A 20,967-nucleotide genomic window follows, 5' to 3' on the forward strand; every position below is an offset into this window, starting at 1 on the left:
CACATTTATGCATTCTTATACCTTTGCTTTCATTTCTTTATGTCCTTTTCCCCTGTTAGACCAGAATCTTGTAGTTATTTTTTGTAGCCCCTGGCACAAAGTAGGCACTTGATTTGCCCCCCAATGGTCCTTTCATTCCAGGAGGCACCAAATGAGATACAAGGAGGAAAGGTAATGCAAAGAGTAGCAACACAGTATGCAGATATAAGCATAGGTTCATTCAAGTGATGTTGATTTTTTCTTTCTATTTTTTTGTTTTTGTTTTTGTTTTTTAGTCATACCTGTTCAAGACATTTGAAATATGTCAGGGAGTGCTGGCTGGTATGGCTCAGTCATCCCATACACTGAGAGGTCACTTGTTCGATTCCTGGTCAGGGAACATGCTCAGGTTTCGCACTCGATCCCCAGTAGGGTCGTGCAGGAGACAGCCAATCAATGTTTCTCTCTCATCGATGTTTCTCTCTCTCTCTTCCCCTACCTCTCATTCTAAAATCAATGACATATTTTTAAAAAAAGAAAGAAAGAAATACGTCAGGAAACAAAAATAACAAAATTTCAGCTCCCATGAGTTTACATTTTAGTGGAAAGAGATAGACTACAAAACATACATATATTATGTACGTGCACAGACACTTTTCAAGTGCAGGTAAGTACTAGAAAGAGATCTATAGTGAGGAAATCTTGTCATGGGTTATTTTTATACGGAAGACTACGTAGGAGACACTGCCTCATGAGGCTATCATCCAATAGGATGGATTAGACTAGAGCACTGGAGGTGGTGAGAAATGGTCATATTATGCATTCACTATGAAGTTAACCTCAACAGATTTGTTTATTGGATGTAAGAATATAAGAATAAAAGAAAAGTCAGGCTTGACCCTAAAATTTTTGGGGTGAGCAAATAAAAGGATGGAATTCTACTAATTAAGATAGTGAAGCTTAGGAAAGGAGCTAGTGTGGGGAAGAAAGAGGAAGAATTCTGGAGTTATAGATAAAAATCATATATTGAAACCCTAATTCCTCATACCTCTTAGAATGTAACTGTATTTGGAGACAGGTACTGGTTTTTTTCTCCTACTTAGAAAAGTTTATTGAAAGAAAAAACTAAATTTTCCCTGAAGTCACCCTGTCATTTCATCATGATCTATATTAAAATTTAAATTAATACCCTATATTAAAAATGAAATTATCAAAATGCACCACATAAAACTTCATGCTGAGCAAAACCAAGTCCAAAAAAAGTAACCATGTATTAATAGTTCACACTGTATTTAAGAGGTGTTCTATGTAAATCATATTTGAATGCAATTTTTAGAACCATATTTAAAGACTTTGCAATTTGTTAACTGCATCCACATTTTTCTTTCCCCACATTGTTAGAATGAACTACCCTTAATCTCCTCTGCTTGGACATGTTTTCTGAAATATATATTGTTCAAGCCCTTTCCCAGGGCTCAGAACAGACGCTGGCTCCTGCAGAAGCAAGGTAAGATGAATCCCCTTCGCTTGACTGACCTCCACACTCTCCTACCTTGATTCCTTGACCCACTCATGCCTCCCCTCCGCTTGACCAATTCTTGCACCCACACCCTGACCCTATATTGCATACTTCCACCTTATATAAGAGGATCTAACCATGCCCTTAGCGCTGTCACCAACACACTGGCCTCAGCTGTTGTGAGAGAATGGAATAGAATTTCTTAAAACTCACAAAGTCTCTTGGTCTGGCTCCTTTGGGGGCGGACCTAACACACATAATCTGTTCCTTTGATCAAGTTGGCAACATTTGCTGGGGTCCGCAGAATTCAGCCAAAAAATAGCAGTTATTTCTCCAGATTTGAGAAATCTGGTCCACCTTTAGTATTGTTTCCTGATATTTCTGCTCCACTGAAGTCAGAACAAGGATTTTCTTTCTGGAATCTTTCTAATGTAATTTTTCTCTGGATTTGGTCTTGCACCCAAGTATCAGCTGCATATTCAGATTCTAGAAGTTCAATAATTTACTGCATCTCTCTTTGTCTTTGTAAGAAAAATACAAACCATTGTTCTATTCTCCAAAGTTTATGTTCCCTCATCAGCTATTGTAAAATCAAAGAGTGTGCCCTTGAAAATTTCATGGCCACCCACCACCAGCACCACATGCCAGCTCTGCAGGTCTCACTGAATATCCTGGGTGTAAATGCCTGGCAGCACCTGAACTTCAATTAACACCTCCTCCAAGATCTGGTATCACTGGCTCCACAGAGTGCCACACAGAACCCCACTGCGCCCCTCAAATGGGCCCAGTGCCTCCTGGCTGCAGCTGCACTGTGGAGACAGGTACTTTTAAGAAGCAATTGAAGTTTAATGGAGTCATAGAATGGGGCCCTAATCTAATTTGACTGGTGTCCTTATAAGAAGAGGAAGAGACACCAGAGCTGAACATGCACAAAGTAAAGGCCATGTGAAGACACAACAAGAAGATGGCTATCTACAAGTCAAGAAGAGAGGCCTGGGGAAAAACAAAACCTGCCAAGACCTTGATCTTCAACTTTCAGCCTTCAGAACTGTGAGAAAATAAAATTCTATTGTGCAAGTCACCCAGTCCATGGAATTTTGTTTTGGCGGGCCTAGAAGACTAAGGCATCTCAATATATTAACTCTAGTAACTATTTACAGTCAATTAGAGGCTGAATGAATTTTGATGTTTCCCTATTTGTTCACATGTGCTTGCCACCACACCCAGGACATCCTGAGGAGAGGGTGCACAGATACAAAAGCTTCATCTTCTCAAGGTGTCTTTCTCATTAGATAACTCGTATTTTCTCTCTTCCTTTTGAATGATATGGCTTTGATTTCTTTTTTAAGGTTTTATTAAATTGATTAAGTTGATATTGGTAAGCCTTGATTTCTTGATCCTCAAATTGGTAATCACTTGGCTTTATCTTCACCAGGTATAGTTTTACAAGAGCATACATTTTTCCCCTAGCATTCTTTCATTTAGATTTCAGATAAAGTCTTAACACCGAATTCCGGGCATTAATACAAACACTTGGTAAACTCATATATCCCTGATTAAATGAAGGCTATTGTTGCTGGCCAGAATGTCTCAGTTGGTTGAGCATCATCCCATGCACCAAAAGGTTGCTGGTTCAATTCCCAGTCAGGGCACATACATAGGTTTCAAGTCCCATCCATGGTCAGGCACATACAGAAGGCAACCAATCAATGTCTTTCTCTCTCTCTCTCTTTCTCTCTCTTCTTTCTCTAAGCATGTCCTCAGGTGAGGATTAAAAAAAACACACACACAAAAAAAACACAGGCTATTGCTTGCCTATTGCATTCTTCAGTTATCTTCTGATAAACACACACAGACACATACACACACGTGTTTCCTTTCTTCTCTGACTCTCTCAGGCCACAATTTGAACTGACATTGGCATCAATATTTCTGGCCCTGCAGGAGTGTAGCTTTTCTCAGAAGTTGAATGATCAATATAGACAAAGGAGGCAGGAGAGTGTGGACAGTGTTAATTTTCCACCAAAATAATTCAATTCGCCACCCCACTTAGCTGGTATAGACCTGGCTTGAAGAGTGGACCTGGATTTTAGCAGCCCTGTCAAGGCCATTTCTAGATATTAGAGCATTTGCTAACCAAGAAGTAATGGCTTCATCCCATGAGCCTCTTTTCAGTATTGCATTTCAGAGGATGCATAATTGCTTTGGTGAAATATTACAAAATGATTTCATACTGCGATTAAAATATTTTCACAACTGTCATCAAGGGAACAGTGGAAATAGATTTTTTAGTGTGATCAACTAGATAACCCTGAAGCTTAATGATGTGTTCCTCCTGGCTTAGAGCAGGTTAGCATGAAATTTAATTTGTGGTAATCTGCCTCAGACCATTGGAGGACAAACTCACCTCTAGCTGGAATTTACCCAGCTTTCAGCGCGCAATAACTCACGGTGGCACGTCTCTAGAATGATGCCTCCCTGGGCAAGGAGGCAGGAAAGGTTATGTCTCCCCATAAGAAATCACTCACCACATCCTGTCAATTCCTTCTTTGTTATAACTCTCCCATTCACAACTGTCCTTTCCCAGTCCCATCACCCTACCTTTGTCACTTTAATTTGGATGAGGAAGTAGAGTGCCTATTGGTTTATCTACCTCACTCCTCAATTGCACCTAGATTTCCTATTATTACCAGATGAATCTCCCTAAAGCATGTATTTTATCATGAGATATTCTACTAAAAAACATTCAGAGGCATCTTTAACCATGCATTGGAAAACAACTACCTTTCTAGATTAAGCCTCAATGAGTCATGTTTATAACTCTTTTACTCTATCCTAAGTGTTTTACTCATTGTCTACCCAAAGCACAAGGATTTTAACTGCTTTTATGGCCTTTCTCCTGGTCTCACACTTGCCTTCAATTTCCTTTTCTTATTACCCAGTCTTGGACAGTTAAAATTATGCCTTAAAGCCTTTCTTATCCCAGCCTTGCCCTAAAGTAAATTTGTCCTGGCCTTACTGTGTAAATCCATTTTGTAAGTATTCAGGTCATAAAGTGGCATTTCTTCTAGCTGCAACTTTAGAAAATACAAATATTTTAAGAGATTGGTCTTTATAAACTTTGCAGAATACCAGTCATTTGTTATCTGGAGTGGGTAAAATAGGTGATGAATATAAAGGTTGCTGTGTTGAAGCCAGAGGTTCAGTTAATGTTATTTAAATAAAATTTGAAACACTCTGGTGGGAAATGCCAAGGGCCACACTGCCATACTTTGTCTCCGGGACAATTATTTAATTGACCTGCCCAGAAGAATAAAATCTAGAGATTTCTGATTTGAAGATTCTCCATTGAAAGATGTTGGTTAAGAGAGAACCAAGATGGCAGCACAGGTAAACGCCAATACTCGCCGCCTCCACATCAAAAGTACAACTAAAATACAGAACAACCATCATTCAGAACCACCTGAAATCTGGCTGAATGGAAGTCCTGCAACTAGAGAAGTAAAGACGAAAGTACATCAAGACTAGTAGGAGGGGTGGAGGCACAGAACTGGCTAGTTATTTTTATAATTGGGAGGAGTATCTCCATTGCAGGAGCCTCCCATAAGAAGCAAAGGGTCCCAGCCCACACCAGACCCTCAGCCCAGGGTTCCAGAGCTGGGAAGAGAAGTCCCCGTAACTTTGGGCCGTAAAAAGCAGCAGGGAGCCCTGGCCAGTTTGGCTCAATGGATAGAGTGACTGAAGGATCCCAGGTTCGATTCTAGTCAAGGGCATGAACCTTGGTTGTTGGCACATCCCCAGTGGGGAGTGTGCAGGAGGCAGCTGATCGATGTTTCTCTCTCATTGATGTTTTTAACTCTCTATTCCTCTCCCTTCTTCTCTGTAAAAAAATCAATAAAATATATTTAAAAGAAAAAAATAGCAGCAGGGGTTATGGCTAAGTGACAGGGAGGCTGCTGGAGACCCAGGAATTTCCTCTTAATGGGCCAACACATGAAATTATTGGACTCACTCCCTCTGGGCTCTAGCACTGGAGCAGCTTTGTTGTGGGGGGGAGGGGTGTTGAGGGACATATGAGGAGGAACTGGATTATCTGGCATCAGAGCAAGAGCTTGGGGGAAACTTTCTCCCAGACAGGGATGCTCATAGGGGGCATTGTTCCTATGCTGAGACCTCCCTTGTTTGGAGCTAATAGGCAACCATATCTGAGTTTTCATCAGCCTGGCTCACACTGTTTGCTCTGTCCTGGTGACTCCTTGAGTCCCCACCCCATCCAATTTTGCAGCCCCACCCACCCAAGCTGTGTGCAGGGGCTTTTCCATATAAATGACCTGTCCTGGCTCAGGCTTCACACTTTGCTAAAATCTCTTAAATAAGCAGTAGCTGGTACCAGTGTGCTCCAAACCTATCAAGAAAAGGCCCAAGACCCAGCACTAATGCCAGCCTGCCTTGCTTCACAGCTGAGCCTTGTCTGGGCACATCACAAGCCCAATAAAAGTAGCAGCCATCTGCAGATCACTCTATAGCTCTTGCCAGGTGGCCCCAGGCAGTGACTGATTTTGCACCTCCCAGGAGGCCCCAGAGCCAGTGTACCCAGTGGACAGCTTCAGGCCATACCAGATTACAACTCTATAAATCCATGATCAACACACTCAAGGGGCAGACTTAGTGAACACCAAAGCCCCAATGAAGCAAGTTCTGCTCCATAGGGTTGTCTCCTGTACAGCAGCTCTTCCATTGTAGTCATGGAAATAAGCAAACTACTAGATAGAGTTTAAAACATAAGGTTATTCAAGGATCTTAATGAGAGCTTCAAGGGACTTAGTGAAACTTTCAAGAACCTTGCCGAGAACATCAAAGACATAAAAAAGGACCTGTCAGAAATTAAGCATATACTAACTGAAATAAATAATAATTTACAGGGAATCAACAGTAAAGTAGAGGATTCCAAGAATCAAATCAATGATTTGGAATATGAGGAAGCAAAACAACAACAACAACAAAAAAAAAACACACACACCCAATCAGAAGAGCAAAAAGAAAAACAAATCTAAAAATATGAAAATAGTGTAAGGACCTTCTGGGACAACTTTTAACATACCAACATTTGCATTATGGGGGTGCCAGAATGAGAAGAGAGACAGAATATATTGAATAAACCTATTTGAATAAATGATAGAAAACTTTCCCTACTTGATGAAAGAAATAGACTTACATGTCAAGGAAGTCCAGAGAGTCCCAAATAAGTGAAACCCAAAGAGGCCCATACCAAGACACATCATAATTAAAATGCCATGGGTTAAATACAAAGAGAGTATCTTAAAAGCAGCAAGAGAAAATCAATTGGTTACCTACAAGGGAGCTCCCATACAAATGTCAGCTGATTTCTCAACAGAAACTTTGCAAGCCAGAAGAGTGTGGCAATAAATATGATGAATAGCAAGGACCTACAACCAAGATGACTCTACCCAACAAAGCTATCATTTAGAATATTCAGTGGGATATTTGCATTTTTGTTTGATTCTTGATATTTTACCTACCAAACCAGCAAAAATTAAAAAATATATATTCAAAATTAAAGTGAGTTATGAAGGCTATATTTCTATATTTTATAGTTTAGAATATATCAACAATACAGCAATGTAACTATGATATAAAGAATATATTGGATAAAGAAGATGCGGTACATATATATTGTAGAATATTACTCAGCCATAAGAAGGGATGAAATAGTGGCATTTGTAACAATGTGGATGGTCTTCAGGCAAAGGCTATTATTATGGGCCAAGGAAGACTTCTCAAAAATAGAACCTAGACTGGAAAAGGAAGTCAGATGGGTGGAGGATATTACAAGTAATAAAAAATGCCATTTGCCACAACATGGATGGACCTTGAGAATATTATGCTAAGCCAAATGTCAGTCAGAAAAAGCTAAGAACCATATTATTTCATTCACATGTGGGATATAAAACTGAAACTCACAGACACAGACAACAGTATGGTGGCTACCAGAGAGAAGGGGTGGGGGATAGTAAAGGGTAAAGGGGACCAAATATATGGTGGCAGAAGGTTATTTGACTTTGGGTGGTGGACACACAATGTAATATACAGATCATGTATCATTGAAACTTATATGACCCTACTAACCAATGTCACCCCAATGTTCTTGTCACAATAACTTCCATTTTGGGAAAGCTATCCTTAGCTAGTTACTTGACATGTACAGAGAACAAAACTAAAAGAAAAGTATATTATTGCATAATTATTTATACTGGCAATATTTTGGAATAACTTAAGAGTCCTACAATATAAATATAGATGATAACCTTGGTACACCAACCTAATGAATATTATGTAGTGATATAAAATATATTTATAGATAATTTCTAATATGGAAATATTTTTGCTTCAATGACAAATAAAAAACAGGATACAAATCATATAGAGAAATCACAATTACAATTATGTGATACAAATGAAAATCTATGCCAGGGAAACTAAGACTAGAAACAAAACCACCAAAATATCAACAATGTTTAGATAGCTAGATGATTGAACTACCAGCAAATAATTTTCTTTTTCTGACTTTTCTTTATTTCCAAATTTATATGATAATTGTCATTTCTGTTCATTAAAGAATGAGTACAGCCTTTCTCACCTTACCTTGATTATCATATAATCAAGCAGACATCACCTTGGCAAATGAAAAGAGATCATTTTATCTAATCACTTCACTGGGGGAAAGGGGGGGAGAGAATCCAAATAAAGATATTTGGACACTTAACCTAATGGGAAGTAGAGTGTCTTTCTCTAAATTGGGCCTAAACTAAAAAGTGGCCTTTTAATGCTGAACTATAAAGTAATTGAACAAAACTCCAGGCATTTGTTAAAAGTTCAGAGACTCAGGAATAGGAGACAGATGGGCTCTAAATCATCACAACACTATTTCATAGGTTGAGAGCAAGTCGTAAATAATTCTGGAGTGTGAACATTTTGCTGCTTTATAGACCTTAGCTGTAATTTCAGTAGAACTTAGATATGTTTCTCCTGAAAGTTCAGACTCTAAAATGTTTATGAATATTTTTCAATTCAATTCAAGAAGCATTTATTAGATAGCGTTAAGACTTTTTGTAAACTTGATGTGCTAGACATAAGTGAGAAATATATTATAAACTCTGCACTGTGCGCATAGCTGTGCCCAAGCAACCAAGGCAGGCAAGAGAGACAGGAGTATCCCCAGTAGCACTGTGTCCCCATAACTCAGTTCTGCCAAAAGATGACAATGGGGTGTTTTCACCCCTCTGAGGAAAGGGAGAAGAAATAGTATAAGGTTAATGTGTTATACATTTAGTTGTGAAAACCAATGTATTTGGCCATATCCCAAAAGAAAGTGGTATTTCCTGCTTAAAGAAGAGAAACAGAGATGTAGTCCCATGATTGGATAACAAGGATTAAAACTTTACTTGTTTGCTTTGGCACCTTAAAATGAAGTAAAGCTAGGCATTCTGCAATTTCCCATCTCATTTTTCAAAATGTTTTTATTTATTTCAGAGAGAAAGGGAGAGGGAGAGAGAGATAGAAACATCAATGATAAGAGAGAACCATTGATCGACTATCTCCAGCACGCTCCAAACCGGGAATCAAGTCCGCAACCCAGGCATGTGCCCTGATGGGGAATCGAACAGGTGACCTACTGGTTCATAGGTTGACACTCAACCACCAAGCCAAGCTGGTCGGGCCCCATCTCATTTTTGTGATGAAAAATTATTAGTTAAATGATCACACATGGCCTCTTGGTAGGAGATGTTCCAGATCTTGGAGTAGGCATTTAATTGCTGTACTTGTCAATGTTGGAGTGTGTTTGGGGGGTATTTATGGCCATTGTCCAAAGGGACAGAGTCTCATTCATTCCCACAGAGCAGAGTTGATGTTATACATATTGCACCTAAGACTCTATAATTTGTGAGCGGCAGTAGACAATGAAAATGTGGGGCCATTTCCTCGTTCAAAAAAAACATTAGGAATTTCAAGATGGTGAGAAGAGCATTAATCCAAGCATGGGGCCCTTCTGAGTCAGGGTTCTATGCAGACTTCTTAAGAAGTTGGCCCTGATACACTTACCCTTCCAGGCTCGCATCCCATATTCCTTCTTGGTTGAATCCTCCAGTGAGACTCTCAGTCTATACCCATACCTTAGGCAGGTCCACAGTACATTTATAACCAGTGTCTTCTGAGTCCAGCTCTCTTCTCCCCCTTGAACTCCTTCCCACAACTCCCAGAAGCTGGTTATTCTCTGCTATTACCTGATTGTTTGGAATCTTCCTTCCTTTGTGATATCCCTCACAGGCCAGAATCTCCAGAGAAGATCCCTACTTAATATAACTTTTTCTTTAAAACTTGGCCAGATTGTACTCCATTTGTTCACATTGGGGGGGGCGGGGGGAGTTGATAATGCCAATGAGGATGTCTCCCAGAATAAATGAATTTACCCAAGATCATAGAAAGTAAGATGGCAGAATTGCCACTTCTCCCAAAGTTCAACTGGGAGGATTCTTTATGGATAATAAAGAACATTATAAACTTGAACAAAAAGATAGATACAGAGACAGTAAAGCATCAAACAGACTGTCAAATTACAGGGGGAAGGTTAGGGAGAGGTGGGGGAGATAAGAGATCAATCAGAGGACTTGTATGCATGCATATAAGCATAACCAATGGATGCAAAACTCTGGGGGGTGAGGGCATATATGGGAGTGGGGTGGGGGGGTGCAATGGTAAGATATGTACACATATAATACCTTAATAAAAAAATTGAAGAAAAAAAAAAAGAAACAAAAGGTTGGATTACACCAAATTGCGCCCCCTGTCTATAGCCATGAATAACCACATTTAACCATGCCACTATGGTCTTTTATCTTAAATGATCTGCTAAAAGCACAAATGGAGATTAGCAAAGAGAATACTTGAGTGACATCCAGCAACAAAATAATGGGCCTTTTTGTTGTAAAGCGGATTTATTCCAAGAGAACTGAATAGTCAACACATATTCGTTGCATACCTATTTTTCACACTAAAATATGCACAGGATTAGATTCAGCCCAAATATTATGTAGACATGGCCGGCCATACTATTTGTCTCAGGTCAGGTTCCTTGAGAAAGTAGACTGGTGGGTTGAATTAAACAGGCAGGTTATGCACTAGGAAGGCCATTGAGTTCATGCTTATGGAATAAAGGGGAAGGAAGCAGGATTGAGCAGAGGGAATAACAAAGGGAGCTGCAATCCAGGCCAAATGACAATGTTATCTAATCCCATTGGATCTCTGGAACTAGAATGACCACCCACCATGATCCCAATAGGAGTGAAAAGGCCAGACTTTTTTTTTTCTTTTTTCTTTTTTTTAAATATATATATTTATTGATTTTAGAGAGGAAGGGAGAGGTAGAGAGAAATAGAAACATCCATGATGAGAGAGAATCATGGATCGGCTGCCCCCTGCAGTCCCCCACTGGGGATCAAGCCCGCTACCTGGGCATGTGCCCTCCCTGGGAATTGAACCATGTGACCTTCCGGTTCATAGGTCAATAGGTCCCTAAGTCCATGTTCAACCAATAAGCCACACTGGCCAGGCGAAAAGGCCAGACATTTAAACATCAGCATCCATCAGTCATTGAGAACAGAGAATTCCAGAAAGTCTTGGTTCTTTTCTACTGAGACTAGCCCTGAAGAGGCTAACAGAGCATCTACCACACCAGTTGTTCAAATATAGAAATGTTCTTACTTTGTCTAGTATAGCTAGGCACTGCCCTGCTGCCTGGATCTCCCCAGCATTTGGGACCTCCAAAAATTATCTAATCTTATGACTAGATTTCTGGTTCATCAATGCCCATGCTATTCCAATTGTTAAGTACTTTAATATCACTCTGGACCACTAAGAATATCAGTCAAGATGGAAAGGTAGGGCCATGTTAAGGGAAGCTAAGATTCATATTTAGGGCCAGTTGACAAATCTTAAGAGCTTCAATTTGGTCTGATTGTTTATAAGGAGTTGAAAGGAATCCTATGAAAGAATGCCACTAACTAAAGGTAAGGTTTATTAGAAATTGGTATTCTGGATAAATTAGAGAAGAGAATCTGAGAGACAAATTAGAAATATAAAATAAGCAGGGAGGCGAGTAGACCTGGAAATAAAGAAGGTCTGAATCCAAATACAGTAAATTCAAATTGTGGGGATCCAAGTTTACCAGTTCAATTTAAAATGATGAGCTTTAAACTTAATTGTCCCTTTTCCGTTCCAATTCATTGATTTCCTGAAGTGTGCTTTATTTATTTGTCTTAATTAGAAAGGACACTTAATTTAATTTGTGCCTGCTGACCAAAAGATTTCTGATGGGTGTTTAAACTCAAAATGCATAGTGACAACCAGGTTATGGGGATATTCTCTAGAGCATTACAGGATGACTTCATTAAAGAACATTCAAAACATTTCATTAAGCAAGAATTTCTGAATCACAACTAATTTTAAAATTTACATAACATATCTCAGAAGACTTACAAGCTCAAGTATACATTTCATAATTAACTCTAGAGCTGAAGTTAGAAACCAGATATTACTATGGGGTTGCTATAATCCCATGAAAGAACATTTAGGAAGAAGAGCAGGCTTGAGACAAGCCCAGACAAAAAGCTGTAAACGCTTTACTGTTTCATTGACTGATCCCATCACCTCCAACTTCGTTCATTCTCATGTTCAACACAGAAGCCCTCCTTAATAATGAAGAAATATGGAGCCTGGTGCTTCACTGAACTCTAGGAATTATGGGAGATGCTAAGGGTAGTTACAGGGGAGCAACCTGTGAGAAAGGGGGAGGGCTCCAGGCCCCTCCTTCAAGGAGGTCTTTACTTCAAGTAGACCTTTATTTATTTTTGTACAGAGTCCTTTTACAAATTATTTACATAAAATTAAATTAAATAATCCCATGATTTAAAAAAAAAAGTTTGCAGACTATGGTAGCTCAAATAAGACCTAAATGTAGGTAAGACCTAACTATAAGTAAGACCTAAATATAGGTAAGTTGGATGAATTGAGAAATCATAAATTAATAATTTATAATAATTTAGACCTAAGTCATGAGCACATTGACCTTTTCACTGTGTATGGGTGGGGAGCTGGGCGCAAATAGGTAAGCAAGAAAAAGAACTTAGTTGTCAAGAGGCAGGTTTAAGACAGTGACCCAATTTCAAGCTAACTGCCTACAGTTTGATATTCATAAGTGATTCTGATTAAATCAAGTGAAAAGAGCCCTTATTTATTATTAGTAAGCATATTTAGTTGGCTTATATAAAATTATACAATATGTCAATATGCTTAATACAGGATGTTTTTTAATTACTGAAAGTAACTTTATTTCAATTAGGTCTGAATTAATTATACCTAAGTATGGGCTAAATTAGATAATAGGAAAAAAAATAGCTAACTATAATATAATCATATAGACATAATCAGAACTGCCTGATATTAGTGACCATAATAAGAAGCCTGAAACTGAGGGATGGAAAAAAAATGACCATAATCATGTTTGTTTTATTTGGAAAATATATGTTGACTATGAAACAGAATATTAAATCTAACAGCAAAGTTGAACTGCATGGACCTAAAATTTCAAACTGAGAATTGAGGTGCTTACCCTTTCCTTCAAAGTATTTTTCTTTAACATTGAGTTAAGAAGGTGTTATTGGCAAAGACATTTTTACATAAGAAAAAAAGGTTAAATTTATTCTTATAGAATGATTTTAATTCCTTAAACCCAAAAATCATTCCACTCCAACCTAAATCAGATCAGGCCTTCAGTTCTCACAATCAGCTTGCAGGATAAACAACCCACAGAGAAATATGACACCACAGAGATGCGGAGATACAGGTAGCAAAATGCAGGATGTGGGAAATGCTGTTGAACCTGGATTTTTCTGAAAATTAACTGCAAGGAAAAACAAAGAGGAAGAGGACTGTGTAGATTAAAAGGGATTTAAGAAACACAGTTATGAATTACAATGTGTATTTCTTATACTAAACCTTGCTTGAAAAACCTGTACAAAATTTAGACTTTGGAGAAATCTAAATTCAGACTGGGTAAAGAGCCTTAAATTTTAGAAATACATACTAAACTATTTATGAAAAATGAAAAGAGTTTATAAATTTGCTTCAAAATTATCTTGGGGAAAAATGTGTATTGCTGCTGAAATAAGAAACAAGATAGGCCATGGGTCATGAATTAACAATAGTTGATACTGAGTGATGGGCACATGGGTTTCATCTTCCCTCATTTGTGTTTGTTTGAAATTTTTCATAGAATCTTAAAAAGTTAAAAATAGCCTAGCTGATGTGGCTCAGTGGTAGAGTGTCGACCTATGAACCAGGGGCTCATGGCTTGATTCCCAATTGGGGCACATGCCTGGGCAGCGTGCTCCATCCCCAGTGTGGGGCCCTCAAGAGGCAGCCGATCAATGATTTTCTCCCATCACTGATGTTTCTATCTCTCTCTCCCTCTCCTTTCCTCTCTCTGAAACCAATAAAAGTATATATTTTTAAAAGTTAAAAATAAAATAAGAAGTCAAGTATTATTCGCCTATGTAAACATAAAGTTACTGAAATTTGTATGTAGTAGAAAAGATTTTACCTGTCTTATAAGCAGGAGAACCAGGTTTACCTGCCTTGATTTCCACTGGTCAGCTGTCCATCAGCTTCAAATCCTATGACTTGTCTTACTAAAGCTGACAAGTGAGTTGGAATGGGAAATTGCCATCAGACCTGGATCTCCCCATGAATGAAGTAAGCAGTTGAAGGCATGTTACAGACAGACACACAATGTTTCCTGAGAGTTCTCTGAATTGGCCTGCCCAGGGGCCCCACTGCTTACACTGGAATTCCCAAATCATTTCATGATTCGTTTCACTTTTTTTCTTGTCTCAGCTCTGTTACCGCTCATCCTATCCCCAATTACCCAAATTTCCTGTGGAGAAGTGTCTAGCCCAACATTATCAAAATACCTTTAAAAACTGCAATATCAGGTATAGAAAAAAAAATGCCTCCCCAACATCCATTTCCCTTTCTTCTTTCCAAGCAGAACTTCAATATGCTTAATTTAAAATCCTCACCTTTCCAGACTCTCTCATGCCGCAGGGTTGTCCATACAACATAGTCCTGGCCAATGAAATGTAAGTGAAAGGTTTTGAAAAAGGATACCAGCAGTACTTTTTCAAAGAACCAACTCATTTTGGTCTTTCCTTTCTCCTTTTCCTGTATGTTCTGCTGCATGATACCTAGTGCTGTAACTACCATGTTGCAACCATGGGGACAAAAGCCACAAGCTACAGATGACAGAGCAGGAAAAGAAAAGGAGCCTCATTCCTTAAATAGCTGACAAGCTGTGAACTGCCTACGCCCCAGTCCTATCACGTGAGAAAAATGGGTCCCTATTTTAATAAGCTATTGTGATGAGATTTTTGCTGTATAGAGCTAAAAGCAATCCCTGATATATCAGCCTATTTAATGCCCAAAATAAGAAAAAATGTGACCCTTATTATTAAATTCCTAGGAAAAAATATTATAGCCCTCCAATTAAATCTACATTGTTTTCTAAGTATGAATCCAAGATAGTAAAGTAAAAATGTTATCCTAAAAATTTCTCTTGGTTTGATCTCAGGAGAGTGAGATCACTTTGAAGGTCCTCAACCAGATGCCTAGGCATCACAAATGTCTGCTCTACCATTAATAGTCTATGTGCCTATTAATATTATTGAATCACTGCAATAATATTTTATTGAGAACATAGTATATGCCCAACTTTTACTGGTGCTGGAAGAAAGATGTGTAACATAAACTTCTAATATGACAAGCTTACACTTTTATTGGAAAAATAAACATGCAAACATATAGGATGGGGCAAAAGTCAGTTAACAGTTGTTCACTTAGAAAATAATACAGTAATCTACACTAATAAAAGAGAAAGATGCAAACTGACCGTACCTCCATGATGCCCACCAGCCAATCAGAAGTGGGTATGCAAATTATCGCAACAAAGATGGTGGGTTTATTTGAATACACAGGTGCCAAGCGGCCTGGGTCTCGGGGATGAGTGCCAAGCCCGCAGCCTCCCGGAACCATTGCCGCCCCCGGGAGGCGAGGGCGGTGGCGCCAAGCCACACCCACAGGCTCCAGGGACCATCGCCAACCCCAGGAGTCCAGGGCAGCCCCGCCAAAGCAGCCTTCCCAGGACCATCGCCGGCCTCACCAAAGCAGCCTTCCCGGGACCATCACCGGCCCCTGGAGGCCAGGGTGGCCCTGCCAAGCAGCCTGGGAGCACAGGCCATGGCCCAGCACAGGCCCGGAGTAAAACGTTGACAGCAAGTCTTTTCAGTATAATTGGGTGTTTAAAGGCCCACAGAATGATCATTTCCTTTTCTATGGAACACATAACTCTGACACACTATTTACAATTAAATAAGTTCCATATATTTTGACATTTTACAGCCCTGGAAAGTTACATATAATGATCAGCAAAGTGAGAAGATGAAAATAATTTTCAGGCTTTTAAAGATGTAACTAATTTCTGTCTAGAAGACACACCAATTCAAAAAGTGATGGTTTTATTGTCCTATAGGACATTAGCCAGATTGTATCTAATTTAGCAGTTTTACTTTAGGCTGCAGGCTCCTCCTTGGCCAGGGCCCAGGTCAGGGCTCCTGCAGGAGGCAACCAATCAAAGTGTCCCTCTCACATTGATGTTTCTATCTTTCCCTCTCTCTTCCACGCTCTCTAAAAATCAATGGAAAATATCCTCAGGTGAGGATAAAAAAAAAAGAAAGAAATGTCATATCCTATGAAAGAGACATCTTGAAAATGCCTAAAGAAGGTTGTCATTTTTTTTGTGGTGAAGGGACTGGAGTCTGTATTGATGAAAACACCTTGGCGGCTGCGGTGGCCAGCAGTGGCAGCAGCGGCATGATGGGGCAGCACCTTCCCTGATCAGCCAGATTGCCTCCAGCAGAGAGAGGCCTACTGACAGCTTAGGTCCGCTGAGAGTGGGCCTACGCCGTCACTAGGACATCCTCTGAGGGCTCCCGAACTGTGAGAGGGGGCAGGGTGGGCTGAGGAACCCCTGCCAGTGCATGAATTTTGCTTCTAGTTAATAATAATAATACAAGAATAACCTTTTTCCATACTCACAACTATAAACATATTTTGCTGCACCTCTATTAATTTAAAATAAGCAATGTATTATAACATCCCAAAATCCACACTATCCTATCTAATAAAGAGGGAATATGCAAATTGACCATCACACCATAACAAAAATGGCTGTGCCCACAGCAGAGGCAGGGATTCCGTAACACAAGATGGCTACACCCCCGGCAGAGGCGGGGATCCCATAACAGAAGATGGCTGCGTCCACAGCAGAGGCCGAGTTCCCGTAATGAGCCTTAACGAGCAAACAGCAGGGACCTGAGGCTGTGTGGCACTAGGCCGGGGCAGGGCACCTGAGGCTGTGCCCCCCGCCTAGTGGGGCTTGACAGGGGACCTGAGGCCATGCCCGCCACCCTGGTGCCAGGCCGGGGGATCTGAGGCCATGCCCCCACCACGCGGGGCTTGACAGGGGACCTCAGGCCACACCTCCTATCCACAGGGCTTGACGGGGGACCTCAAGGCATGGCTCCTGCCCCAGCCCAGGCCGGGGGACCTCAGGCCATGCCCCCCACCTGGCGGGGCTTGACAGGGACCTCAAGGCATGGCCCCTGCCCTGGCCCAGGCCGGGGGACTTCAGCACCGGGCTGGGGGACCTGAGGCTGGGCCCCCTGCCTTGCGGGGCTTGATGGGGAAACTCAGGCCATGCCCCCTGCCTGGCGGGGCTTGACAGGGACCTCAAGGCATGGCCCCTGCCCTGGCCCAGGCCGGGGGACTTCAGCACCGGGCTGGGGGACCTGAGGCTGGGCCCCCTGCCTTGCGGGGCTTGATGGGGAAACTCAGGCCATGCCCCCTGCCTGGCAGGGTTTGACAGGGACTTCAAGGTGTGCCCCCCGCCCCAGCGCCGAGCCCGGCAACCTGAGGCCACGCCCACCACCCTGGTGCCATGCCCCCTGCCCACAGGCCTTGACGGGGGACCTCAAGGCATGGCACCTGCCCCAGCCCAGGTCAGGGGACTTCAGGCCATGCACCCCACCCCAGCACCAGGCTGGGGGACCTGAGGCTGCGCCCCCTGCCTCGCGGGGCTTGATGGGGGAACTCAGGCCACGCCCCTCACCCAGGCACTGGGCCAGGGGACCTGAGGGCACGCCCACTGCCCAGTGGGACTTGACGGTGGACCTCAGGCCACGCCCCCTGCCCCAGTGCCAGGACAGGGGAGCTCAGGCCATGCCCCCTGCCCGGCGGGGCTTGACAGGGACCTCAAGGTGCACCCCCGCCCCAGCACCAGGCCAGGCGACCTGTGGCCGTGCCCCCACCTGGCAGGGCTTGACGGGGTGGGGCCAGCCGGGTCTGGATCTAGCCCAATGGGTGTGGGGCCGGCCAGGTCTGGATCTAGCCCAATGGGTGTGGGGCCGGCCAGGTCTGGATCTAGCCCAATGGGTGTGGGGCCGGCCAGGTCTGGGTCTCACATGATTTTGAGGTGTCCATGGGTGGGCGGGGATTGACTCTGGGTCCCGCAGCATGCCCCTGACTCTGACAGGAGGAAGATTTTCATATAAATTTTACTAATTTTCTTTCATCTCTGACACTTCTATTATAGAGAAAGGGCAAATAGCAATATTAAAATATTTCCTCTAATTAATTCCCTTTTAATGTGCATGAATTTCATGCACCAGGTCACTAGTAAGTACTATAAAACACAGAATAAGGCAGCCCCATTGATAACCGATATTCTGTCTTTTCGCAATTAGAAAAGTGTGCCTTATCCACAAAACATCTTATTGTTATCTTCCACCGAACGTTTACTGCTGTTTATATATACATAAAATAATAATATAAATAAAATATATATAAAGACCACAATGCAGAGTATCATCTACAAACACACATGATGTAACTAGCATCCCTAGAGGCCTGCAATACACAGCCTGCACCAGGTCTTCCCTGTCTGGAATAAGGAGACATCTTCAGCTGTGGGCTGAAGAAGTCAGAGATGTCACACATGGGAACAGTTTTGAGTTGATACTTCAATATACTCCTTAGGCAAACCAGAGGAAGAATAAAATTGTGTGCCTTATGGATTTTAGCTTAGTTTTCATTATTTTAAGAAGAGTATCTATCCCCAGAAAACAGTAAACCTTGCCTCCAGTTACTGATCACCATCTCCTGCCGGCTTCACAAAGGTAAAGAGCTTTTTAATCTTGCTATTACAAACCCACCGATGCCCACTCTCCCATGCCATAAAGAAACTCCCTCGCAGAGTGGCAGTAAACTCGATTTCAGAAGAGCTTTTTATGGCCTCGAGAATCACACATTTGCAGGGGAATGAACATATGCAGGGAAGCAGAGGAGCGATTTCCCGGCCCACGATGCCTGCGTGCAGCTGTGAATGTCTGCATGCCACGTGTGAGTCTGCAGCTCTCCTGGCTGAGACACCCAAGCCAGGGATTTTATTGGGGTGGGGGGGGCGGGGAATCTTGCCTTTAACCCCTCCTGAACCAGACTATAACAAAGCAGAAAGATTTAATGTGATGCCACTTTCTAGTAAAATGTTCAGTCAGTGCTCTGAAAATTATCCTCTGAAGATATTTATGGTTCCTTTCAGATTAAAAATGGAAGGATCTTATCCTTGGTTGGGATCAGGTGAAAACTAATTTTTAGGTAGTTAAAATCAAGAGTACTTAACCTGATAGGACGTCAGTCACCTGAGAAGTTTTCAAAATAGAGGAATTCTCAGCCTACCTCCAACCTTTCATCCCAGTATGGTAGCAAAAGTCTGTCATTTTTTGTTTAAATATGTTTTTATTGATTTCAGAGAGAGGAAGGGAGAGGGAGAGAGAGATGGAAACACCAATGATGAGAGAGAACCACTGATCGGCTGCCTCCTGCACAACCCACACTGGGGATTGAGCTGCAACCCAGGCATGTGCCCCGACCGAGAATCGAACTGTGACCTCTTGGTTCATAGGTCGATGCTCAACCACTGAGCCAAGCCCAGTCTGGCAAGTCTCTCTTTTTTAATAAGTTACCCAAATGATTCAGATATCAGCCAGTGCGGCACTGGGCTGACAGACGGACTTTTTAAAAAATATGTTTTTATTGATTTTTAGAGAGAGAGGAAGGAAAAGAGAGAGAGAGAGAGAGATAGAAACACCAATGATGAGAGAGAACCATTGATCGGCTGCCTCCTGCACACCCCCCACTGGGGATTGAGCCTGCATATGCCCTGACCCAAAATCAAACAGGCCACCTCTTGGTTCCTGGGTCAATGTTCAACCACTGAGCCACACCAGCTGGGTCAGACTGACCTCTTTAAAAAGTAATGATCCCAGGTCACATTTATTTTTCCATAGGATGGTATTTCCCAGTTCTTCTTGGACCATGTCGCCCACTGAAAATAATCATATTTATAAAGCACATTGAGTAATTGGATGAGGTTGATCACAGCAAAAGGTAAGAGATCTGGGGATCTTGCCACTGTCATCTCTGACCAGCCCCCCAACGGCCGAGAGAACTTTAGGAGCCTGGATCACCTATAATGCATTCAAGGAAAAGGAGGAAATCTCGTGACAGGTATTTGCAATTCAGAAGAAGAAAGAAGCCAAACATGGAAATTAAATCAGTTTTTATTTCCGCCTCAATCCCCAAAATGCCTTTAGTCCTTCTTAAGCAGTAAGGGGGGTGGGGGGGCAGGGGGAGGGAGAAGTGTGACTGATGTTCCTTCCTACACTATGATGTCTAGAAAATATTCAAGTTCCATTCCCTCTGGCTTGGTTTTTAGTATATAAGCTCCAGCTCCCCTCAAAACTTGGCTACTGAAAATCAAAATCATTAATTGTAGACTATTATCTGCCTATGAATGTTAAAACTTTAAAAACTCTACTGTGAAACGCAAAGACTAAGGAGACTGCTTTGTTCTGTGTAGAATCCATCTTCCACGTCCGTGGACCATACATTTCAGCTCGAAGGCAAATGGGTTAACAGAAAGAATACAGTGGGGAAATTTATTACTTATTTTATTATTTACTCATTTATTAGGTATAGAAGTGATATTTCAATGAGATAGAAATACACAAATACAATGAACCTTGAGACAAATCAGACTTTACATGTACTTTAGAAAATGAATATGCAAAGAGTTCTTGGAGGTCTTTAATTGAAGTGATTATTCTAAGAGAAAAGACAAGAAATATCTGTGAAGATATTAACCTATTTACGTGAAAATATTCCTTTAAGCACATTATTTTTTACTTCAGCAATTGGTTCTGTCCACACAAGATACAGTAATG

General features: G+C 41.4%; 1 pseudogene across 1 annotated transcript; it reads right to left on the reverse strand.

Annotated features, from left to right (window-relative positions):
- Positions 1-1,823: 1,823 nt before the first annotated feature.
- Positions 1,824-20,061, reverse strand: LOC307106069 (nudC domain-containing protein 2-like; annotated as a pseudogene). Its single transcript has 2 exons — positions 19,987-20,061; positions 1,824-2,307 (listed from the first exon to the last, which is right to left on the reverse strand). The product of its transcript is annotated as a nudC domain-containing protein 2-like (transcript).
- Between the last annotated feature and the right edge of the window lie 906 nt (positions 20,062-20,967).

This window comes from Cnephaeus nilssonii (genome assembly GCF_951640355.1).
Source record: "Cnephaeus nilssonii genome assembly, chromosome: 10".
NCBI classification, from domain to species: domain Eukaryota; kingdom Metazoa; phylum Chordata; class Mammalia; order Chiroptera; family Vespertilionidae; genus Cnephaeus; species Cnephaeus nilssonii.